This window comes from Pleuronectes platessa, chromosome 7 (genome assembly GCF_947347685.1).
Source record: "Pleuronectes platessa chromosome 7, fPlePla1.1, whole genome shotgun sequence".
NCBI classification, from domain to species: domain Eukaryota; kingdom Metazoa; phylum Chordata; class Actinopteri; order Pleuronectiformes; family Pleuronectidae; genus Pleuronectes; species Pleuronectes platessa.
The window spans coordinates 29,723,339-29,747,697 of record NC_070632.1 but is presented as its reverse complement, the minus strand read 5'-3'; the positions used below and the strand labels follow the sequence as shown (position 1 = coordinate 29,747,697).

Sequence of the window (24,359 nt, the reverse complement as noted above, 5' to 3'; positions counted from 1 at the left end):
GAATCGCAAGCCTCGGAAAGGTTTGCTCAGACAGGGGCGCAGTTTGCGCTCAGAGACATTACAGCGGATATCAAAAAGTATTATTATGTTGTTGCAGCTCTAAATAGAGCAACAGCGGGCAGAGTGGTGAGCCTACTGGGGAATCCCCCGGAGCATGATAAATACGGTGTGTTGAAGGCTCACCTGTTGAAGGCTTTTGGACTTGCGGACTCCTAGCGTGCAAATAGGCTTCTTTCGCTAAGCGGTCTCAGCGTCTGCAATATTACAACACTAGCTCTACCTTCCTAGTAGTTTCTGGGCTCTGGTGATCCCGCAGTGTTCATCCCGTGTTAGGCGCTCTCACCACAGCCCTCATCTCATCAGGTTACATCTGAGAGGGCTGAGAGAGGGATGGCGGGTTGTCTGCGTGGGAACGGAGGGCGGGAAGGAAGCCGGCAGAGAGGAAGAGGCTGGTCAACAAGTCCTCCCCACTCTTGATGCAGCCAATCACCAGAGTCGGTGCTGGTGGAGGTTTCGACTAAGGATGGAGCGCACATCAGCAGTGAACCTTAGTGCGTCCAGCATAGGCAGCAAGTTAAGAAGTGCTCTGTCACTAGGGTCGCTGAACCAGGACTTGATGGGTATTGCATTGTCTGGATGGCTACGATAAGCAGCAGGCGAGTTGTCCAGGATGACAATACTGGACGGATCGTTGTGTACTACAGACAGGTCTTTAATATAACTACCTAGATCCAATGTACAATGCTGTCTGTAGTATCTGCGTTTCAGGAAGCTCCTGTTGTTGTCCAGTTTGTCTGCCACTGCTGAGCCATAGATCTCCATACTGGCTGTGAAAACCACCAGCTCATACCACTGGCTCACCACTTCTAAAAAGAAGTCAACATGTGGCCTTTTATGTACAAAGAATCTGACTGGGTGCTCATCAATGATGACTTTAAATATAAAGTCTTGCGGCGTGCCAGGTCTCACTGTGGGTCTGAGGACCCCGTCGTGGTGAGAGTGGATCAGCGTTTCGTCCAGGTCCAGAACCAGAATCATCCTCTTTACTGCATTGAGGCTGGAGATTGGCATCAGAGGCAAAGTGTCGTACCGCACCGTCTGATACTGGATTATCGTCCGTAAGTGCTTCCTGAGGATGCACATGATGAAGTCTCATGTTCTCCACGTGCCGCTGAGAAAAGTGCGGATGCCAAGTAAACACTTCCTGGTCTTAAGCATGGTGATGAGCAGGAATGGACCCCCACAGTCAGGCAAACTTCAATCCTCGGTCGACAGCAAGGTTGTTTTGCCCCCAGGTTGCTCTGGGGTTGAACTGCAGAGGAAACCTGCCTGCTAGTGAGTCAGACCTCGTCTTTAGCAACAGTCGCCAACAACTAGCGATTCAGATTAAGCAGAGGCCAAGCGAAAAACGTGTGCGTTCCTCCCTCCGCGCACTGGTGGCCCAATTCACTTTAGATGCAGTTTTCTTTTCAATGAGTTACATAGAAATAATCAAATTTGCTATAACTTTAGTCTACTGTCTCAAATAATGATGGTGAGAAGCTGTTATTAATGCATCATTAGCTAATTAATGTTTGTGCTTACTCAGACTCAAACATAGAAAAATTAAAGGTGGTTATTTACACAGTTTGAATGTCTTTGAAGTGTGGAATCAAAGGTAGCTGACTCCAAACAGTGTGGCATCAAAGGCATGTGCCTCTAAACAGTTTGGGAGCAAATGCAGCTACCTTTAAATACTTGCAGTAAGCAGTAAAACTATACTGCTGCTCTTTTCAACAGTTTGTTAAGACTTGGTAAAAAGAGGATTGTGAACAAGAGCAGAAGGAGCAGCGATCTGTTTCTTTTCAGAGTGAAACTATTCTACAGTCACTGGCATCAGGTGACATGGCGCAGCAGGAAAATCGTGTGTCTGGATCTGAATGATCCTTTGTCATTTGACAGTGGACACAGCTACTGTATGAGCTATATTAAAACCCACTGGGACAATGAGGATGAGAGAGGAATCTACAGCTGCCCTCAGTGTAGACTGACCTTCACCTCAAGGCCTCAAATGGATTTTTTCCTGCCACAACCGGAGCCCAAGACTAGAGCTGACTTCTTGGATTTTGCACAGGAAATCACAATGGATCCAAACACTGCATACAGATATCTGCTATTTGCTGAGGGAAAAAGAAAGGTAACACGAATGACAGAAGAACAGTCTTATTCTAATCACCCAGACAGATTCATGGACAGGTCTCAGGTCCTGAGTAGAGAGAGTCTGACTGGGCGTTGTTACTGGGAGGTGGAGATGAAGGGGATAGTAGGAGGAATTTGTGTAGCAGTCACATACAAGAATATCAACAGAGCAGGGAACTCAATGACTGAATGTGTATTTGGAGTAAATGATAAATCTTGGGCTATGCATTTTTCTGGAGAGAGTTATATTTTTTTACAACAAAATGACTCCAGTGTCAGGTCCTCTGTCCTCCAGAATAGGAGTGTACCTGGATCACAGTGCAGGTGTTCTATCCTTCTACTGCATCTCTGACACCATGACTCTCCTCCACATAGTCCACACAACATTCACTCAGCCTCTCTATGCTGGAGTTAGGGTTTATTGTTATGGAGTCACAGCTGAGGTGTGTAAACTCAAATAGACTCGAGTCATTAAAAGCAGTGATTAAGATTTGGTGTTTAAATCTTGAACTTCTTTTGTCTCTGTATTTGTTGCTCAAAGTTTGCCGTCCTGACGTTTCTGCTCAACACAGAGATCAGCTGTCAATCAAACACAGACCTTCTTTTATCACAGATATTCAGTTCTACCTTTGTAAAGATAGAAATCTATAAATAGACTGACATGAATGTGTTTGAAGAAACTAATTTAGCTTTAGTTTTCTTTTATAAACTGTATTGATCCAGATCATAATCAATGAGATGATTATTTGTTCTTTACTATTCCACATGTGAGATGGAAGTTAAAACAAACTCATTGTATGGATAAAGTGAATGTGTCCATGAAATCACTGAACAAGAGGCATTGAACAGACTTGACTGAGGAAATGATCAATAACCCCAGTGTCAACATGTCCAACAGATCAACTACACTTTGGTTTGATTTACAGACCATCAGTGTTATGGGATGATTGGTCTGATTTTAAATGTGGAACCTAAACATTAAACTTTTGAGGACATCATTATTACATTGCACTGAATGTATTGTTAGGCCAGTGGCAACTGCCCCCAAACAATGGCAACTTTGAAAGCTGCCTCCAAACAGTGTGGCATCAAAGGCAGATGCCTCAATTGCCATCACTTTTAGATTCAGAATTTGTGTGTTATTTTGGTGTTGGAACAATTGGACAAATCCGTTCTCAACTGAAAAAACCTTAAGTCGGTTGCTGACGTAATCAGTAATAGACCAATTAACACAATCGTACAATCAGCTCAATATGGCAGCTTTTAATTTTAATTTAACAAATGTTACACTTTTTGTCACAAAACTCCATGTCCACCTCTCACAAGCACCTAACATCTTACTTTTTAGCCAATACAGATTTTTGTTGTGATTGACATAAACACTTTAAATTATTTACATGCCTGTCACATCTGATCTGATATTTTTCTTTGCTTGCCATTAACACATAAATACAACACAAGTCTAAACAACTTATTCACAACTCTGGATATTAGAGGTTACAGTGTTAAATTGACTCCTGACCAATTTTAACATTTTTACAACAAGTTTTAATACATTCTTGCAGCTATTTTGTAAAAGGACATGAACAAAATAAGAAATACAACACCAGCTATAGATCTGACATGAAGTTTTATCACTTGGGTTAATAGAGGAGAGAGGATTTATACGAACAATGATCAGTCTGTGTTTGTGCCACCACACGAACACACAGTAGTTACATTGTTTAACCCGAGCCATAGTCTAACAGGGGATTGGCACCAAGCTTACACAAAAGTACACACATACAGTGGAAACATAAACACTGCAGATGGAAACTTTGCAGTTCCCTTTGGGACGGTTTAGGCGGTTCTGTGGACCGGAGCCAGCTGCCAGCTCTTTGGCTCAGTCCTCTGGTTTATAGTCACACTGTTTTGGCCTTCAATCTCACTCTGTCTCTCTGCTGTTCCCTTATTCTGTCTCTGTATCATTGAAACTGATTATCTCTCTGGTTCTCTCATGCACCAGAAAAAGGCTGGTGTCAGTGATGCCGTCTTTCAGAGCGAATAACAAAGAACAAAACATCAAGCAACAATGGGGGCCTCTCCTCAGCGCAGATTAAACGTCCTTGTTGTCACTGCGCAGCACGGTTATTTTCACACTGAGACCTGAAAGGACTTCGTGACAAAGGTGCCGCCGCATATCACGGAGAACATTACAAGAAGTATTTTTGTAAACCTGGAATCAAACCCGCAACGGAGCATTTTGTGGAAGAATTCAGTTCATTCATTTTGACGTCTGAGACGAGTCGAAGAAGCAGAGGATCATACTGACTCTCTTTCATCCTGTCGGTGTTTCTCTGATGACAGATTGCTGATTTGTTTCCGCCCAACTGACAAACAAATATCAAAGAGTGATATGATCTCCCGAAAAGTGGAATGTGAATAGTTACATGTTCATTATTAAGGCTCAGATTAAAAACTCCGGAGGTCAAACCTTTCATCTGTAACTGTCCAGTATTGACAGCTCTTAATAAACAGATACTGCATATGTAGATGTTTTGAGTCGTAAACTAAATTATGGATAGAGTCAAACCTTTGGATTCTTCCCTATGTTATTAATATTATATACATATGAACAAAAAGAGAAGTCCTCCATCCGGTCATCCGTTCATATCCTATGGCACGACTGCTTCTTCCCCTGCTTCCCCAGACGCATATTATTGCGCCCGTGGAGTTTCCTGGAGGCCATGACCACGGGGGCGCCTGTGCCAGCAGTTTAAGGGGCTTAGGACGGCTGTCAGGAAACTCCAGAGTGAAGCATGGCCGGCACCAGGATCTTTTCTCTATCTCCGCTATGGCTGTTGATTTCTATCAGAGTGACTTAAAAAAGGAGGCTCTGGTTTTCCCTATAAAATCACATAGGGCACAGTCGATATAGTTATCGTCTTTAATTGGATTTTTCCAGGGAATATAAAAATGTATGTTGTGTGTGTCTTTGTATTAACAATGTTATCACAATAATTGTAATTGAGAGATTGGGGAGGTAGGTATGAGTGTCTTAGCTCCCATTGCATTCTAAAGGCATTATTTGAATTACACATTGCAGCCAAAATTTACACTATGATTTCAGATTCTGTTTGTCTTATTTATTTATTCTTTTATTATATTCAATATTATCAAACAGATTATATTCTTACTGATTTAAATTCCAACGTAACCAGTTATAGAACTGTTTTCCAGAACAATCATGTACAACATTTATTTTACATTATACCCAATACGTAAAACCATGGCATTGCTTCTTTAGTGAATGAAAAGAAGACTGAGGTGTGTTAATATAAAATGAGAAGTACATTTTCTACCTGCTGCATTTGCATAAATACATCTATGAGAAGACCCCAGAGGGTGAGGATAGATGGAAATTCGTTCCAGGTGGATAATAGACAGAAAGCCAAGTCAACTGGGTGAGACATCAATAACGCATCTTTTCTTCACTCTGGGCTGAAAACCCAGTTTTCTTATTAAGAATCATCTGCACTGCAAACCACTGTATTTGCTTTTGACTGTTTGTCTGTAATATGAAGCCTCGTCTGTGTTTGCTCTGTCTCTGTCCCACCTGATGTTCCCAAGCTTAAATATATTGTGTGTGTGCGCATGTTTGTGTGTCTGTGAGAAAAAGAGCGATATAGACTCTCTGCTGCCACAACGTGTGCCAACTTAGTGACAAAGATATGGTGTGTTTGTGTGTGTGTTTGTGAGAGAAAGAGAGAGAGAGGATATTGTGGCCGTTTGTGTCTGGTCAACTGCTAGAGGCATCAGTGTCTATTCGTATTTGTGTGTGATGTGAATGACATTGCGGGCATCAGAATGTTTAAGTAGATGAAGGGATTAACAGATTAATATGGATAATATGGATGAGGGAAAATGTTTGCCGTGTGGTGGAACATCCATCTCAAACGCTGATGGGTAATTTAATATTTTGATATTTAGTGAGTACACACATGCGCACACACACACAAACTGAAAACTGTATTCACAACTATTATGCTACACTACACCCATGGGGTTGTTAGAGTGGTTTTACTTTAGTTTTTTAAAGTTAGCAATTTTCTTTTTTTAAACTAGAACAATCAAAGATCGCTCTTTATACCTAAAACCGTCAACGGGTACAATTTACCTGTGTGCCTGTTGCCACAATTCTAGTACAACAAAAATGTATTCTGTCATTGTATTAAGGCATTGTGTTAACAAAGGAATGTCTCAAGTCATTAAATTAGTTTGTTTAATCATCACCTGTGAACCCATCTACCATCAATCCATTTTCAATATAAAAAGAAAATTGAAAACAGGACTTTTTTAAATTTTAAAAGGCCAATTAAAAAAATTATTTGCATATTTGAGGGGTGTGATATTATTATAAAACGACATTCATTGCATAATGAGCTTCCCATGTTATTTAAATGACCAAAGAATCCTAAATAAACCAAATGGACAAAAATGAGCCATAATAACAATAAACAACCACTGCACTGGTGATTTAATGTAGCAAAGCAATTAAATCGATATGACAAAGTCAAGCGCACAATATTCTTCAAATTTTTGAACAGTGAAACGTTCTGAAACTTTACACAGACACCATGAACAAGAGTGTGGTGAAATATCTGTGTCACCACTGTTTCAATTAATACGAAATACTTCCCCTTAATTTTTCTCCAAATTTCGACAGTAAAACCTTCTGAAACTTGAAATGCAGACCGTGGGGGTTACCATGGACAAGAGTGAGATGAAATATCTGTGTATCCTCTCAATGACTTTTTAAAAATAACATTTAAAATCAGCAAGTTTTGAGTGCCATAATCCCAAAGTTATTTTCCCTTAATCTTTCTCCAAACTTCTACAGTAAAACTGTCTGAAACGTGACATGCAGACAGTAAGGTGCACCATGAACAATATTGAAGTGAAAATTCTTCGTCACATCTCCAGGATTTTAAAAATATAATATAATATTAGCACTTAGGCCCTATCCCTTCACCAAGTTTAGTGGAAAGCGGTTAGGTAGTTTTTGCAAACAAATGTTCCAACTGTCATCATTCTCAAATTTCATGCATTCATAAATATCAGTCTCTTAAATGTCCATCCAACCATCATCTATACCCCGTATCCTTGGAGGGACGCAGGGGAAGCTGGACCCAATCCCAAGCTGGGCGAGAGGAATGGCACACCCTGGTCGCATATCCATTCCCACTCACATTCACACCACAGTCAATTCAAAGTCTTCCATTAACCTAATTCCAATCTGCATTTCTTTGGACAATGGGAGGCTACCAAGGAGAAAACATGCACTCCAAACAGAAAGATCCTGGCCGAGCCGGGATGCAAACTGGCTCCCTTCTTCTGAAAGTGGCTAACACAGACGACCGTGCTAATCACCATTCCACAGTGTCGCCCTCCCTTAAGTTTTTTCACAAATAACCATGTATCTATCCCTGGGAAACAGGTGTTTTTGTGTAATCTTGTTTACTAACAAACAATCCAACAAACCCCCAAAAATGTACCTTCTTGGGGGAGATAACGCTCTTGGCATTTAAGAAGGTGCACACATGTGTAATAGGATAAAGACACAATTGGTGTTCATGGTAACAACAACTGCGTGAAAGGATAACACAAACTCAGTGCTTCAGTTTATTACTTACATTACAGTTACTCTGTAACTCAGGTCGGGCATAATAACATAATGTCTGCCCCCTCTGGTGGTGATCTGTATCTACTCTATAAACCATGGGGTAAACTAGCTCACACTTGTAGTAAAAATAATAAAATTACTCTTCAACCTATAAATGTGTATATTTGCAAGCAAAACAATAAAGCCATCACTGAATGGTTTCTCTCAAGGCCTCTTGAGGTTTCACTATATCTTCCTTCACAGCTTCTTTTGTGCTGATATTGTTCTGTGCTCATTTCATCACTCTGTTTTAAACATAATTTTTTTTGTATGTAACTATAATAGTGTAAAGGTGGTACTGTTGGATGAATAATATAGATTCATATTTACAAATATTTAAAGCCATCTGCGGAGAGGATGAGGACACCTTCAAGCCATAATTTGTAAAATCTGTCTTTACTTTATCTGTACATCTCTCCCTCTCTTCATCCCTCTTTCTTCCCAGGTTCATTACGCTGAGGCTATGTGTACCTGTAGTACGTCTGCCAAGTCATGGCTGGGGCTCTTGGCACCTCGTGGCATTTTACCTCTTGGTTCCAACTGAAATCACAGGGTCTGCGTCCTTGACCCAGTGTGAAGTGGCTCAGCAGCCCACGACCACCTGTTCTCACATGGCACAAGGCCACAAATCTTCATTATACACTTCATTAAAATAAACAAATTGCTGAGGAGAGAGCGAGAGAGAGAGAGCGAGCTCAGGAAGAAAAGTTTCTCAGTAACAGTATCCTTGATATCAATGAACGACCTGCTCTACCTGCTGATCCATGACCGCCTCACAGTTAACAGACTGCACAATACTAACATGTATGTTGACATGTTACTATTTCTGAATAGAGATCTGTAAACATGCCGGCCTACAGGCCAATTCTTGCCTGCTAATGAGGGTTGATAATTTGATTGCCCACTGAACAGGAACACAATTCACTCTCATGTGCAAAGTGACAATAGATTTGTTGTTACGCCGAAGTCTGTCTGCCTGCACAGGACACTAAACACTTTCTTGATGTTTTGACTGTCCGCTGAGCCACAGATGCTGATGGCAAGTCCGACAGACGTCCACGTTTTCTGAGACAGACAGACAGACAGACAGACAGCGCCGGAAAGAGCACTGCAGACAGCTCTACAATGAAGCAACAGCACCAAACACTTCACAGAAGATGCAGGTGTGTGATGGTGTGCGAATCCCTATGTTCTATTGTTTTTTGCTGCTTTTTGCGAGTGAGAGGCCATTGCACATGGTCATACATCTCTGAGGGTGGCCATGTGGGTTCGCTCACCACTTTAGTCAAGACTGTCTCTCAGCTGATGTATCTCAGTGATCCCCCGACTTCTCCATTACCCACTATCTGATTTGAACTAGTAGTGTTTAGTGACAATGACCACCCACCAGCATGAACTATTCAAAACTTTGGTGAATTGTACTCCACTGCCATCCATCTCTCAAACCATTATCCATGCAGCCGGTTCTTTGAAAGTTGTGGAGGGAGCTTGAGCTAATCCGTGGTAATCAATGGTCACTATATTGATACCATTCCTCCAACAATTATTTTGTCATAACCATCATCATACTGAATGGAGTTGAGACTGACCAACATTCACACAGGATACAAGGTGATCATCTGCTGGAGGGGACGATTCCCGAATGATCAATTTGTACTTTCACTGTCAATTCATGTCAACTACAGGCCTGCTGCAGAGCTCACATAAACTTGCAGATTAATCTGTGGCTGCTCAATTTTTGTGCACTTTGGTTGTTCGCAACAATCAATTCACTCCTCTTGATTGCCCAGCAGCACCATCAGCAGGCCCCACCAACGAATCAGTCCCACTGTGAATCATCTGATATGTCTCCAATTTGTCTCAGTATGTGGCACAGGACTCAGAATGCCACAGCGCTATTGCATTGAGGTCACATATGACTCAATGTCTTCTTCCATTTAATTCAAATTGTAAATAAAACGTGCGTCTTTCCCACAACACATTCGCTCTCTTAAATCTCGAAAGGCCTCAAAACTACAGCCATACAGGTGAGTGCATGTGTGAGTGAGACAGAGGGATTGAGACCGCCAAGCTCTTCCTGCAGTGATTTCTATTCTGTAAGTGTTATTGCCGTCTCTCCTCCACTCTGCTGTTTATTATGCAGCGGAAAATGATACTTTCCCTTCGGGAGGGTTTGGAAATGGTGGATGAATTGCACTTCCCTCTGGGATGGGTTGGAGCAATGTGAGTGTACCAGACAGCTTTCAGCTTTCTCTTACCAACCTCACTCTCTACTCCTCATCCTCTTTGTTCTGTTCATTCCCCCTCTTCTATTTTTTTATTACCCACTGTCTCTCTGTATTTGTGTGTGTGTTTTTGTGTGTGTGTGTGTCAGTGTATCTCAGGGGTTGAGAAGTGCTTGTCAAATTACAGCAGAATATTGATGCACGACCTGACGTGACAGCACAGACACACACACACAAAACACACAGGTTTGCACAGCTATCCTTATTATATCCCAATTTACATCTGCCCCCTAACCTTAACCAAGACCATTACTGCTCCTGACAAGATCATTCTTTATGCTGGAAAAGGTCCTAAAGATGTAACAAAATGAGTCCCGCACACGAACATTGAGAGCATCAGAGCAAGACACATCCCTCTGTTGAGTTAGGGACATTGTGCGTTTGAGGAGTGTGTTTATGTATCTGATGTGTGCATGTTTGTGTTCTTTCCTGAGCCCCGAGTCTAGGAGGAAAGTATGTACAACATGGCATTCATGGTAAATTGACTGATACTGTGCTTGTGGTGTGTTTGCGTGTGTCTGTTTGTTGTGTTGATGATGCAGTAAAATACCAGTATTCACACCTTTGTGGTCGCAGGTGTAAAGTTTCTTCCTTATGAATGTGTGACAGTCTTGCCTCGGTCTGCACATTTAAGGGTGTGTTTTTGTGTGTGTTGTCTTTGACAAACTCCAGACAGAATGGCAGAGCATTGTTGCGGAACAGCGTCGCTCTGTTGTGTCTGGTATAACAGATGTTGGATGGCTGAATGAACGATCATTAAATAGCTTTTATCTGGCTGAAATTGTGTCTGATGTTTATGTGAGTAAAATAAAATCTGTGCACCTCAGTAGATAAAACAATGTACAAAAAATTGTTGACCAATACATTTCTACAGCTTCCTAGACAATTAAAATCTGTGTAACTCATACCTTATCCATACCAGATGACATTGGGTTGGCGAGGGGTGTTTCCCTAATCAACTCTTCTCGACAAAAAGGGCTGCAGTTGTACTCCACTCCATTACAATGGTTATAGCCAGCAGACTAGACTTAGTTTAAATACATTTTTGTTTGAAGTGCATGCAGTTCCTTTTGTTGCATTGATTTCTCCTGCCTGGACACAAAAGAGAATTAATTGGATGCTTCAGAAAGATTGCTCTTTGTACGCTGAGGTGAGCGTCACACTGATTCAAACTGAAATATGTCAACAATGCACACTGCTCATGTAGCTGTGTGCGTCACATGCATCCAATGAACAGTTCCTTCACATATATTTATCCTAATGCTAATATTCTTTTGAGGAAGTGAAATGTGCAGTGAGTTGATTGTTGAGCCTCATGTCTCTAAGCTAAGAGCGTGGCTGCAGTCTTTTAGTGTTTCCTAAAGTTTGCTAAGAGAGTGAAATGAGCTTGAGGTGGCTGCCATGATATGAGCTGGTCAGATTTTAGAGAACATGGGCTATGGTCGGATGACAGCTTCTGCGGGCAATGCTCTTTATTTTGGGGCTTCTAATGTAAACAGTGGTATCCAGGCCAAGACTCCATCTTCTGTTTACGCCTCAAAACACTAAGAGCAATTACTTTCGGTGACGTTTTAGATCCTAATAGCATTTTGGCTAATTAGGGCCCGAGCACCGAATGGTGAGAGGCCCTATTGAATCTGTAAGGATTTTTATTATTATTATTAGGGCCCGAGCACCGAAATCGGTGGGAGGCCCTATTGAAATTGAAATGATTATTATTATTATTATTATTATTATTATTTTTCTTAGCTTAAATGACTTGGCTTTTTGAGGGCTTTAATGTGCTCAAAAAGTTGTAGGAGTTTGCAGTAAATTCGAAGGCGGCGAAAATTTACGTATTCTGGAGTATTTTGAAAAGGGCGTGGCAAAATGGCTCAAGAGCGCCACCTACGGAAAAGCCCCTCATTTAGCATTCACCGATCTTCAAAAAAAACAAAGACTATTGTGTATCATGACTAGATGCACAAAAAAGTCCATCAGTGCATTATGAATAACGCAACAGGAAGCCCGCCAGTTTGACTTTAGTGGCCATTTTGGTCATATTCGATATTTTTTGTTTTAAGTACTCCTCCTACAGCTTTCATCAAATCAACTTACAATTTAGACGATCGTCATCACAACAAAATGGAGATCTAAAGTTATTGAAGGATTAAGTTTTAGCAAAACCGTCTGACCGTGGTGTGGCCTCAAAGTTTGATTAAACGCCATCAAAACACGGGCTCCTGTATCTTGGACATATTTTGTCCAATCGAGTCCAAACTATACACATAAGACAAGAGTCGCGACCTGAAGACATCGGTACAGAAATCGTGACTTAAAATCACAGCGTCCCCTGGTGGCAACAGCAAATGTCTTGTTTTTCTATGTGTTATAGTTTGATTCACTACTCGTAGGGCCTTCATTAAATCAACGTAAAAATTTGATGCATGTGTTCAAAACAAGATGAAGATCTAAAGTTAACGAAATTGCAACTTTTCATAATACTGTGTGACCGTGGTGTGGCTTCCAGTTTGAGGAATGAAAACATCTATATCTGGCAGATGTGCTGCAATATTTAGTCACTAGATGGCAGTGTCAGACCATGCTTTGTGTTATCTATGCATTAACAGACTGTGTTTACAGGGTGGCCAACTTTAGAGGAGAATTAAACCTTTTACAGCATTGCTCAAACTTTGGTTTTAGTCTCAATCGCTAAGTTCTTCCTTCATGACAACTCTGAGGGGGGTGTATTTTATTTTAACTCCCTTGTTTAAGCGATATAGATGTTTGAAATTCACGTGACGTCACAGTGTAAGCTGTGCTGTGTGTTGTGAGTTCGGCTTTCACCAGTTACACGTGAACGCCTCATGAAATGGCTTACACCCACATACCCGGTAAATTACACACTTTGATGTTCTGCTCCTTCTCCTGACGGTCACGGTAACGATGTCTGCGCCTCCGTTTCTGTGGTAAGTCACGTTAAGTATTTTATTTCGATGTGATTCGCAGGGTGCCTTTGAATCAGCCGTGATAGCTACGGGACGCTAATCCGGGAGCTACATACCAGCTCAGTGTATATCAACGGGTTCGATGCGAATGCCAGCTGTTACCGAAACAACCGCCATGAACGCAGGTCCACCAAGCAGAGATAAGCGTTCGTTTATAAGGATGACTCTGAGACAGGAGACTGTGTGTCGGCTTCATTTTCGCTAGCGCCGGAGGCTAACTAGCTCGCTAACAAGCAAGCTAACAATATCTTCGAATGGGTGCAGTAACTGTTCTTCGATTCGATTGGGGTTATTACCGACAAACACCGACATGAAACGACATGAGCGGGTCCACCCAGCAGATATAAGCGTTACTTTATGCGGATGACTCTGAGACAGGAGACTGTGTGTCGGCTTGTAAGTTAGTTTCGCTAGCGGGCTAGCGATGCTAACTGAAACCTGAGAAACCTGAGTGTTTAAAGTCACATCTGCATTGCAAGAGCAGCTGTTCAAAGGAGCATTACGTGTCCTAAAGCTCTTTCTTCAGAGTAGTGTTGTAACGTGTTACAGTGAAAAGTAACCGTGTCTCCCACCTTCAGTATTTAAATCGTTAATCTCAGACAGACTTCACTGAATTCTTTTGTTAAATATGAGTAAATCATAGCCTTGTAACTTTACTAGAACAGACAGTGTCATACAGAATTGTAGGCTAATATGCACTACCTATTTCCTAAGCTGAAATGATTATGATCTGATTAACTTTGAATTAATATTTTATTATTACCATGTAAAAGTCTGTTAAGCAGATAACATGGCACATGTATGACTTAACATATCTGTGTATTTGTGTTCAATGTTCCTCTAGGATGTCCAGCGTGAGACACAACTTGAATCCAACCAGACTGAACACTGACTCCAGGTACAGACCTGTTTTCATTACTTACAAAGTATTGCACATAATACATAATGTGTTAAATTATAATGCAATACTTTTAATGTGAAATAGCTCCATACTAAACATTCATTGTCATGGTAGTGCACGTTTTAATCCAAAAGCATATTCAAATACATAGTTGAATATCCACCGAAAATAAGAATACACACTTTGTTCATATGTAACTCTAATAAATACTGTATAAGTTACATTTTGCTCCGGAACTGAACTGTGTTAAAGCGGTTCACATGGAAAATATATGTTCAATTATGTGAAGGGTGATTTTCATTACTATTATACTAATGGAGATTTAGCACTTGCTACACATTGTAAGAGCAGCTGTGCAAAGGAGCACTACGTATCCTAAGGCTCTTTATTCAGAGTCACAGTGTTGATGTCCTGTCACGTGTTACAGTGAAAAATAACCGTGTCTACTAGTGTTTACATCGTTAATCTCAGGCAGACTTCCCTGAATTATTTTGTTAAATATAAATACATTATAGCCGTGAACTTTACTAGAACAGACAGTGTTCATAGAGAATTTGAAAATGATGTACACTACCTATTTCCTAAGATGAAATGATTATGATCTGATTATTTTTATGTTTCCTCTCATTTTATTAGGGACGGACGAGCCTGAAGGACACAGCTGTGATGACCAATTGACCATGTTTTGTCTCTTATGGCAAAGCAGAAATATTAAACACTGGGTTCTTATCTAAAGTGTATCAAATCAGAAAGCAAAAGATACACATTGTTGTTATAAGTTTTTATTATTTTAACCAACCATAATGAAGATAGAAATGAATTCTTATCCATGCCACTTAGCAATGACTGCCACCACCAAACAGTTGCAGGCCATCTTTATTTAAGGGAGGAATTTAGAAGTGTTGTGTAGCTTCTGATGATGATGCAGTCGTCCACGTGTTGACCACCATGTTGCTGCTGACGACGTCAGGTGCTGCAGTTCCTCATCTATGAAGAGAAGAAACGCACTGTTAAAGAATGTTTTGAGTTGTGTATGAAGCACAACAGATTTCAGATAGAACCGTTGTACTGTGGTCTGGGTTTGTATCCTAATGGTTAAATGCACATATTTTAAGTCGCTTTTGATAAAAGTACTGAAAGAAATACAACATTGTAAAAATAGATAAAATGTCTTTCTACCTCATCTGTAATATTCAAGGTGATAATCTCCCACAGAGCTATTGATAACAGTCCACATCAAGTCTCTCCACTTCCCTCAGTGTGAAAACATAATTATATAATTAATTTGAGAACTGTTTACAACACTGATGTGTGGAGATTAAAATCATATCTAAACTGTCTAATTCACTGTAAAACTCCATGACATTCGCAGGCCATCTGTAGTTAAGGGAGCAACGTATGGAGTGATGTGTAGAGGGCAGAAACTTGGACTATGGGCAGAGAAGGTCTCTGGTTCGTCTCCGGTTCGACTCCACGGAGAGACAACAAAAGACAAACCTGGATTGATCTGTCCAAAAATCCAAGAGTCTCCCTACCCTCTCTAGTGCCCCTGAGCAAGGCACCTCACTCCCCCAACATCTGCTCCGTGAGCGCCGTACATGGTCGCTCACTGCTCTGTGTGTCCTGCACCAGATGGGTAAAAAGCAGAGATTAAATTTCCCTACCTGCATGAGTGTGCCTTTGCATGTCTGTGCATGTGTTTGGGACGAATAAATGGATCTTAATCTTAATCTTTTAATCTTGATCAGTTGTCTTCCAGTTGACCAGCATGAAGCTGCAAATCTCCACCATGTTGCTGCTGAGGACATCAGGAGCTGCATTAATGAGGAGCAGAAGCACACTGTTATGAATGTTTTGTGTTGTGTATGAAGCACCACATATTTCAGATAGAACCGATGTACTGGGCTCTGGGTTTGTATACTAATGGTTAAATGCACATACTTTAAATCGCTTTTGATAAAACGTGAGAAAGAAATACAACATTGTACACAGATAAAATGTCTTTCTACCTCATCTGTAATATTCAAGGTGATGATCTCCCACAGAGCTGTTGATAACAGTCCACATCAAGTCTCTCCACTTCCCTGAGTGTGAAAACATAATTATATAATTAACTGGAGAAGTGTTTACAACACTGATGTGTGGACATTATAATCTTATCTATACTGTCTAATTGACTCTACAACTCCATGACAGACTAAATTAACGATGTGAAAATAGTAATGGTGGATATATCAGCCTGTATCAGAATAATGGTGAAACATAGTTATTATCACATGCAACTTACACATGTAGCGTATTGATATTAACTTATTAAAATAAAACAAAGTCACAGCCAAACATACGACTCTGCAGTTAACTTGCTTCAATGTGTTCATTAGACGTGTTAAATAAACTAACTTTTATAACAATTTTATATTAAAAAAGCCTTGAGGCATGTAAGTATATGGTGATAGTTAAAGCAATAGGTTTGGTTGTATGGTTTCAAGGTTACTTACCTCTAGTTCATAGAGCCTCCTGCTGGCTACAGGAAGTGAAGCAATAATCCTTGCCGCAGTGCACAAACGCATGCAACGCAGAGACGAGCGCTTGGTCATTGAACGTTCTCTCTTCACCGACCGCAACAGAATAGAAATTGCCTGTGCTCGGGCCCGTTAGTGCTACAACGTAGCCCTAGTTAGGGCCCGAGCACCGAATGGTGAGAGGCCCTATTGAATCTGTAAGGATTTTTATTATTATTTATTATTATTATTATTATTTCCCTTTGGGGGGCTTTTTCAGGGTCTAGACATGCTCAAAAAGTTATGAAACTTTGCAGGAAATTCAAGGTCTGCGGATATTTTAGTATTCTGGAGTAATTGGAATTGGGCGTGGCAAAATGGCTCTACAGCGCCCCCTGGAACCAGCCCCTAGGTTTCCACATAACGGATTTTCATCAAAATCTGGATATAGGTGTATCGTGACCAGTCATGAAAAAAAGTCTCATGGAGCATTATGAAAAACGCAACAGGAAGTCCGCCATTTTGCTTTTAGTGGCCATTTTGGCAATATCCCACATTTTTACTTTTACGTACTTGTCCCAGGGCTTTCATCAGATCAACTTCAAATTCAGATGAGTGTCATCACAACAAGATGGAGATAAAAAACGATGGAGGGATTTTTTTTTTATCACACCGTGTGACCGTGGCATGGCGTTAAAAATTGGTTACACGCCATCAAAACACGGGCATCTGTATCTCGGACATACATGTTCCAATCAAGTCCAAACTAGACATGTAAGACAATAGTCCCCGCCTGATGACATCTATGCATAAATGATGACTTAAAACCGCAGCGCCCCCTGGTGGCAACAGGAAATGTCTTGTTTTTTGCTTGTCTTACACTTGGATGAATTTCTCCTCATCCACTGACCTCAACCATGTCAAACTGTATCAAATGGGTCCCAAGACATTGACAATGAAGACATAAGATTACCCTGACTTTTCGTCAAACGCCATATGAATGGCGTGGCATTAAAGTTCATCAACTCGCCGTGAAACACGAAATTGCTGTAACTTCAGTGTTCATGATTCTATCTCTCTCAAACTACATGTGTGTAACAACAGCCCCCCCCTGAAGATATTCATATGGTTTTAAGAAATGGGCGTGGCAAAAAAACTGACCAGCGCCCCCTATAGGGCAACCCCGGCACTACGATGGCCGACATTTATACAAATCTATCGGGACATGTGTCGTTTCATAACAAACAAAAAAATATCTTGGATAGGTATGCTTGACCAAACAGGGAGGCCGCCATTTTGGATTAAGTGGCCATTTTTTTTCCATATTCCACATTTTTACTTGATGCACTTGTCCCAGGGCTTTCATCAGATTAACTTCAAATTAAGATCAGTGCCATCACAACAAGATGGAGATAAAAAGTGATTAAGAGATTGACCTTTCGTCACACCGTGTGACCGTGGCGTGGCGTCTTGAGTTTGATTAAACGCCATCAAAACACGAGGTTCTGTATCTCGGACATACATTGTCCAATCGAGTCCAAACTAGACATGTAAGACAAGGGTGCCATCCTGATGACATCTACACAGAAATTATGACTTGAAATCACAGCGCCCCCTGGTGGCAACATGAATTGACATGTTTTATTCTTTGATGAACTGCTGCTGGCTGCTTTAAGATATACAGCTCAAATGAGCTCAGTCAAGTCATTGAATCAAGGTCAGAATTGTGACATTTCCTCAAACCATTTAAACATTGAGGTGCGGCGAAGGATCATCCTTCGCCAAAGGACACGATGTTTTCATAAGTCCACTGTGCATTGTCCTATCACTACCAAACTTCTGTCACATGATAAGAGTACAAGCCTGAACAGCTCTATGTGTCAATATTTCCTCAGTGTCATAGCGCCACCTACTGATTATCCATGAAACAGGAAGTACTTTGTTAATCCACACTGCCTTATCCAACCGGCTCCAAACTTCTGACCTATGATCACAATCCTGATCTGAACAGGTCCATATATAAACATTAGTTCAGGGTCATAGCGCCACCTACTGATCAGTGTGAAAATTACATTGTGGTAAAATTTTCCAATTGACACGAAACTGCTCACGCTACATCAGAGCGGCTACTTGAACAGATCTATAAGTCTGTGTGTAATAATAGTGATGGCGCCACCTACTGGCAAACCTACTGCCGCAGAGCGCAAAACGCATGCAACGTGGAGAAGTGCATGCTCGATCGATGATGTGCGCTTAGTCATCGATCGCTCTCTCCACCGACCGCAACAGGCTTCAACGTGCGGGTGCTCGGGCCCGCAAGTGCTACAACGTAGCCCTAGTTATTAGGGCCCGAGCACCGAATGGTGAGAGGCCCTATTGAATCTGTAAGGATTTTTATTATTATTATTATTATTATTATTATTATTATTATTATTTCCCTTTGGGGGGCTTTTTCAGGGTCTAGACATGCTCAAAAAGTTATGAAACTTTGCAGGAAATTCAAGGTCTGCGGATATTTTAGTATTCTGGAGTAATTGGAATTGGGCGTGGCAAAATGGCTCTACAGCGCCCCCTGGAACCAGCCCCTAGGTTTCCACATAACGGATTTTCATCAAAATCTGGATATAGGTGTATCGTGACCAGTCATGAAAAAAAGTCTCATGGAGCATTATGAAAAACGCAACAGGAAGTCCGCCATTTTGCTTTTAGTGGCCATTTTGGCAATATCCCACATTTTTACTTTTACGTACTTGTCCCAGGGCTTTCATCAGATCAACTTCAAATTCAGATGAGTGTCATCACAACAAGATGGAGATAAAAAGTGATTGAGGGATTTTTTTTTTATCACACCGTGTGACCGTGGCATGGCGTTAAAAATTGGTTACACGCCATCAAAACACGGGCATCTGTATCTCGGACATACATGTTCCAATCAAGTCCAAACTAGACATGTAAGACAATAGTCCCCGCCTGATGACATCTATGCATAAATTATGACTTAAAACCGCAGCGCCCCCTGGTGGCAACAGGAAATGTCTTGTTTTTTGCTTGTCTTACACTTGGATGAATTTCTCCTCATCCACTGACCTCAACCATGTCAAACTGTATCAAATGGGTCCCAAGACATTGACAATGAAGACATAAGATTACCGTGACTTTTCGTCAAACGCCATATGAATGGCGTGGCATTAAAGTTCATCAACTCGCCGTGAAACACGAAATTGCTGTAACTTCAGTGTTCATGATTCTATCTCTCTCAAACTACATGTGTGTAACAACAGCCCCCCCCTGAAGATATTCATATGGTTTTAAGAAATGGGCGTGGCAAAAAAACTGACCAGCGCCCCCTATAGGGCAACCCCGGCACTACGATGGCCGACATTTATACAAATCTATCGGGACATGTGTCGTTTCATAACAAACAAAAAAATATCTTGGATAGGTATGCTTGACCAAACAGGGAGGCCGCCATTTTGGATTAAGTGGCCATTTTTTTTCCATATTCCACATTTTTACTTGATGCACTTGTCCCAGGGCTTTCATCAGATTAACTTCAAATTAAGATCAGTGCCATCACAACAAGATGGAGATAAAAAGTGATTAAGAGATTGACCTTTCGTCACACCGTGTGACCGTGGCGTGGCGTCTTGAGTTTGATTAAACGCCATCAAAACACGAGGTTCTGTATCTCGGACATACATTGTCCAATCGAGTCCAAACTAGACATGTAAGACAAGGGTGCCATCCTGATGACATCTACACAGAAATTATGACTTGAAATCACAGCGCCCCCTGGTGGCAACATGAATTGACATGTTTTATTCTTTGATGAACTGCTGCTGGCTGCTTTAAGATATACAGCTCAAATGAGCTCAGTCAAGTCATTGAATCAAGGTCAGAATTGTGACATTTCCTCAAACCATTTAAACATTGAGGTGCGGCGAAGGATCATCCTTCGCCAAAGGACACGATGTTTTCATAAGTCCACTGTGCATTGTCCTATCACTACCAAACTTCTGTCACATGATAAGAGTACAAGCCTGAACAGCTCTATGTGTCAATATTTCCTCAGTGTCATAGCGCCACCTACTGATTATCCATGAAACAGGAAGTACTTTGTTAATCCACACTGCCTTATCCAACCGGCTCCAAACTTCTGACCTATGATCACAATCCTGATCTGAACAGGTCCATATATAAACATTAGTTCAGGGTCATAGCGCCACCTACTGATCAGTGTGAAAATTACATTGTGGTAAAATTTTCCAATTGACACGAAACTGCTCACGCTACATCAGAGCGGCTACTTGAACAGATCTATAAGTCTGTGTGTAATAATAGTGATGGCGCCACCTACTGGCAAACCTACTGCCGCAGAGCGCAAAACGCATGCAACGTGGAGAAGTGCATGCTCGATCGATGATGTGCGCTTAGTCATCGATCGCTCTCTCCACCGACCGCAACAGGCTTCAACGTGCGGGTGCTCGGGCCCGCAAGTGCTACAACGTAGCCCTAGTTATTAGGGCCCGAGCACCGAATGGTGAGAGGCCCTATTGAATCCGTAAGGATTTTTATTATTATTATTATTATTATTATTATTATTATTATTATTATTATTTCCCTTTGGGGGGCTTTTTCAGGGTCTAGACATGCTCAAAAAGTTATGAAACTTTGCAGGAAATTCAAGGTCTGCGGATATTTTAGTATTCTGGAGTAATTGGAATTGGGCGTGGCAAAATGGCTCTACAGCGCCCCCTGGAACCAGCCCCTAGGTTTCCACATAACGGATTTTCATCAAAATCTGGATATAGGTGTATCGTGACCAGTCATGAAAAAAAGTCTCATGGAGCATTATGAAAAACGCAACAGGAAGTCCGCCATTTTGCTTTTAGTGGCCATTTTGGCAATATCCCACATTTTTACTTTTACGTACTTGTCCCAGGGCTTTCATCAGATCAACTTCAAATTCAGATGAGTGTCATCACAACAAGATGGAGATAAAAAGTGATTGAGGGATTTTTTTTTTATCACACCGTGTGACCGTGGCATGGCGTTAAAAATTGGTTACACGCCATCAAAACACGGGCATCTGTATCTCGGACATACATGTTCCAATCAAGTCCAAACTAGACATGTAAGACAATAGTCCCCGCCTGATGACATCTATGCATAAATTATGACTTAAAACCGCAGCGCCCCCTGGTGGCAACAGGAAATGTCTTGTTTTTTGCTTGTCTTACACTTGGATGAATTTCTCCTCATCCACTGACCTCAACCATGTCAAACTGTATCAAATGGGTCCCAAGACATTGACAATGAAGACATAAGATTACCGTGACTTTTCGTCAAACGCCATATGAATGGCGTGGCATTAAAGTTCATCAACTCGCCGTGAAACACGAAATTGCTGTAACTTCAGTGTTCATGATTCTATCTCTCTCAAACTACATGTGTGTAACAACAGCCCCCCCCTGAAGATATTCATATGGTTTTAAGAAATGGGCGTGGCAAAAAAACTGACCAGCGCCCCCTATAGGGCAACCCCGGCACTACGATGGCCGACATTTATACAAATCTATCGGGACATGTGTCGTTTCATAACAAACAAAAAAATATCTTGGATAGGTATGCTTGACCAAACAGGGAGGCCGCCATTTTGGATTAAGTGGCCATTTTTTTTCCATATTCCACATTTTTACTTGATGCACTTGTCCCAGGGCTTTCATCAGATTAACTTCAAATTAAGATCAGTGCCATCACAACAAGATGGAGATAAAAAGTGATTAAGAGATTGACCTTTCGTCACACCGTGTGACCGTGGCGTGGCGTCTTGAGTTTGATTAAACGCCATCAAAACACGAGGTTCTGTATCTCGGACATACATTGTCCAATCGAGTCCAAACTAGACATGTAAGACAAGGGTGCCATCCTGATGACATCTACACAGAAATTATGACTCGAAATTACAGCGCCCCCTGGTGGCTACAGGAAGTGACATGTTTTATACTTTGATGAACTGCTCCTGGCTGATTTACAATATACAGCTCAAATCAGATCAGTCAAGTCATTGAATCAAGGTCAGAATTGTGACATTTCCTCAAACCATTTAAACGTTGAGGTGCGGCGAAGGATCATCCTTCGCCAAAGGACACGATGTTTTCATAAGTCCACTGTGCATTGTCCTATCACTACCAAACTTCTGTCACATGATAAGAGTACAAGCCTGAACAGCTCTATGTGTCATTATTTCCTCAGTGTCATAGCGCCACCTACTGATTCGCCAGGAAACAGGAAGTACTTTGTTAATCCACTCTGCATTATCCAACCGGCTCCAAACTACTGACCTATGATCACAATACTGATCTGAACAGCTCCACATATAAATATTAGATCAGGGTCATAGCGCCACCTACTGATCAGTGTGAAAATTAAGTTGTGTTAACATTGTCCAATTGACACAAAATTGCTCACGCTACATCAGAGCGCCTACATGAACAGATATATATGTCTGTGCGTAATAATAGTGATGGCGCCACCTACTGGCAAACCTACTGCCGCAGAGCGCAAAACGCATGCAACGTGGAGAAGTGCATGCTCGATCGATGATGTGCGCTTGGTCATCGATCGCTCTCTCCATTGACCGCAACAGGCTTCAACGTGCGGGTGCTCGGGCCCGCAAGTGCTACAACGTAGCCCTAGTTAGGGCCCGAGCACCGAATGGTGAGAGGCCCTATTGAATCTGTAAGGATTTTTATTATTATTATTATTATTATTATTATTATTTCCCTTTGGGGGGCTTTTTCAGGGTCTAGACATGCTCAAAAAGTTATGAAACTTTGCAGGAAATTCAAGGTCTGCGGATATTTTAGTATTCTGGAGTAATTGGAATTGGGCGTGGCAAAATGGCTCTACAGCGCCCCCTGGAACCAGCCCCTAGGTTTCCACATAACGGATTTTCATCAAAATCTGGATATAGGTGTATCGTGACCAGTCATGAAAAAAAGTCTCATGGAGCATTATGAAAAACGCAACAGGAAGTCCGCCATTTTGCTTTTAGTGGCCATTTTGGCAATATCCCACATTTTTACTTTTACGTACTTGTCCCAGGGCTTTCATCAGATCAACTTCAAATTCAGATGAGTGTCATCACAACAAGATGGAGATAAAAAATGATTGAGGGATTTTTTTTTTATCACACCGTGTGACCGTGGCATGGCGTTAAAAATTGGTTACACGCCATCAAAACACGGGCATCTGTATCTCGGACATACATGTTCCAATCAAGTCCAAACTAGACATGTAAGACAATAGTCCCCGCCTGATGACATCTATGCATAAATGATGACTTAAAACCGCAGCGCCCCCAGGTGGCAACAGGAAATGTCTTGTTTTTTGCTTGTCTTACACTTGGATGAATTTCTCCTCATCCACTGACCTCAACCATGTCAAACTGTATCAAATGGGTCCCAAGACATTGATAATGAAGACATAAGATTACCGTGACTTTTCGTCAAACGCCATATGAATGGCGTGGCATTAAAGTTCATCAACTCGCCGTGAAACACGAAATTGCTGTAACTTCAGTGTTCATGATTCTATCTCTCTCAAACTACATGTGTGTAACAACAGCCCCCCCCTGAAGATATTCATATGGTTTTAAGAAATGGGCGTGGCAAAAAAACTGACCAGCGCCCCCTATAGGGCAACCCCGGCACTACGATGGCCGACATTTATACAAATCTATCGGGACATGTGTCGTTTCATAACAAACAAAAAAATATCTTGGATAGGTATGCTTGACCAAAC

At 41.4% G+C, this 24,359-nt stretch overlaps 1 long non-coding RNA gene and 1 pseudogene across 1 annotated transcript; one reads left to right on the top strand and one right to left on the bottom strand.

Moving 5' to 3' along the window:
- Window positions 1–486: 486 nt before the first annotated feature.
- On the bottom strand, window positions 487–1,221 carry LOC128444982 (CTD nuclear envelope phosphatase 1A-like; annotated as a pseudogene).
- An 11,194-nt stretch (window positions 1,222–12,415) lies between these two features.
- Window positions 12,416–15,782, top strand: LOC128445151 (uncharacterized). The gene is made up of 2 exons (XR_008339261.1): window positions 12,416–14,049; window positions 14,689–15,782. It is a non-coding gene; the product is annotated as an uncharacterized LOC128445151 (long non-coding RNA).
- The last annotated feature ends 8,577 nt before the right edge of the window (window positions 15,783–24,359 follow it).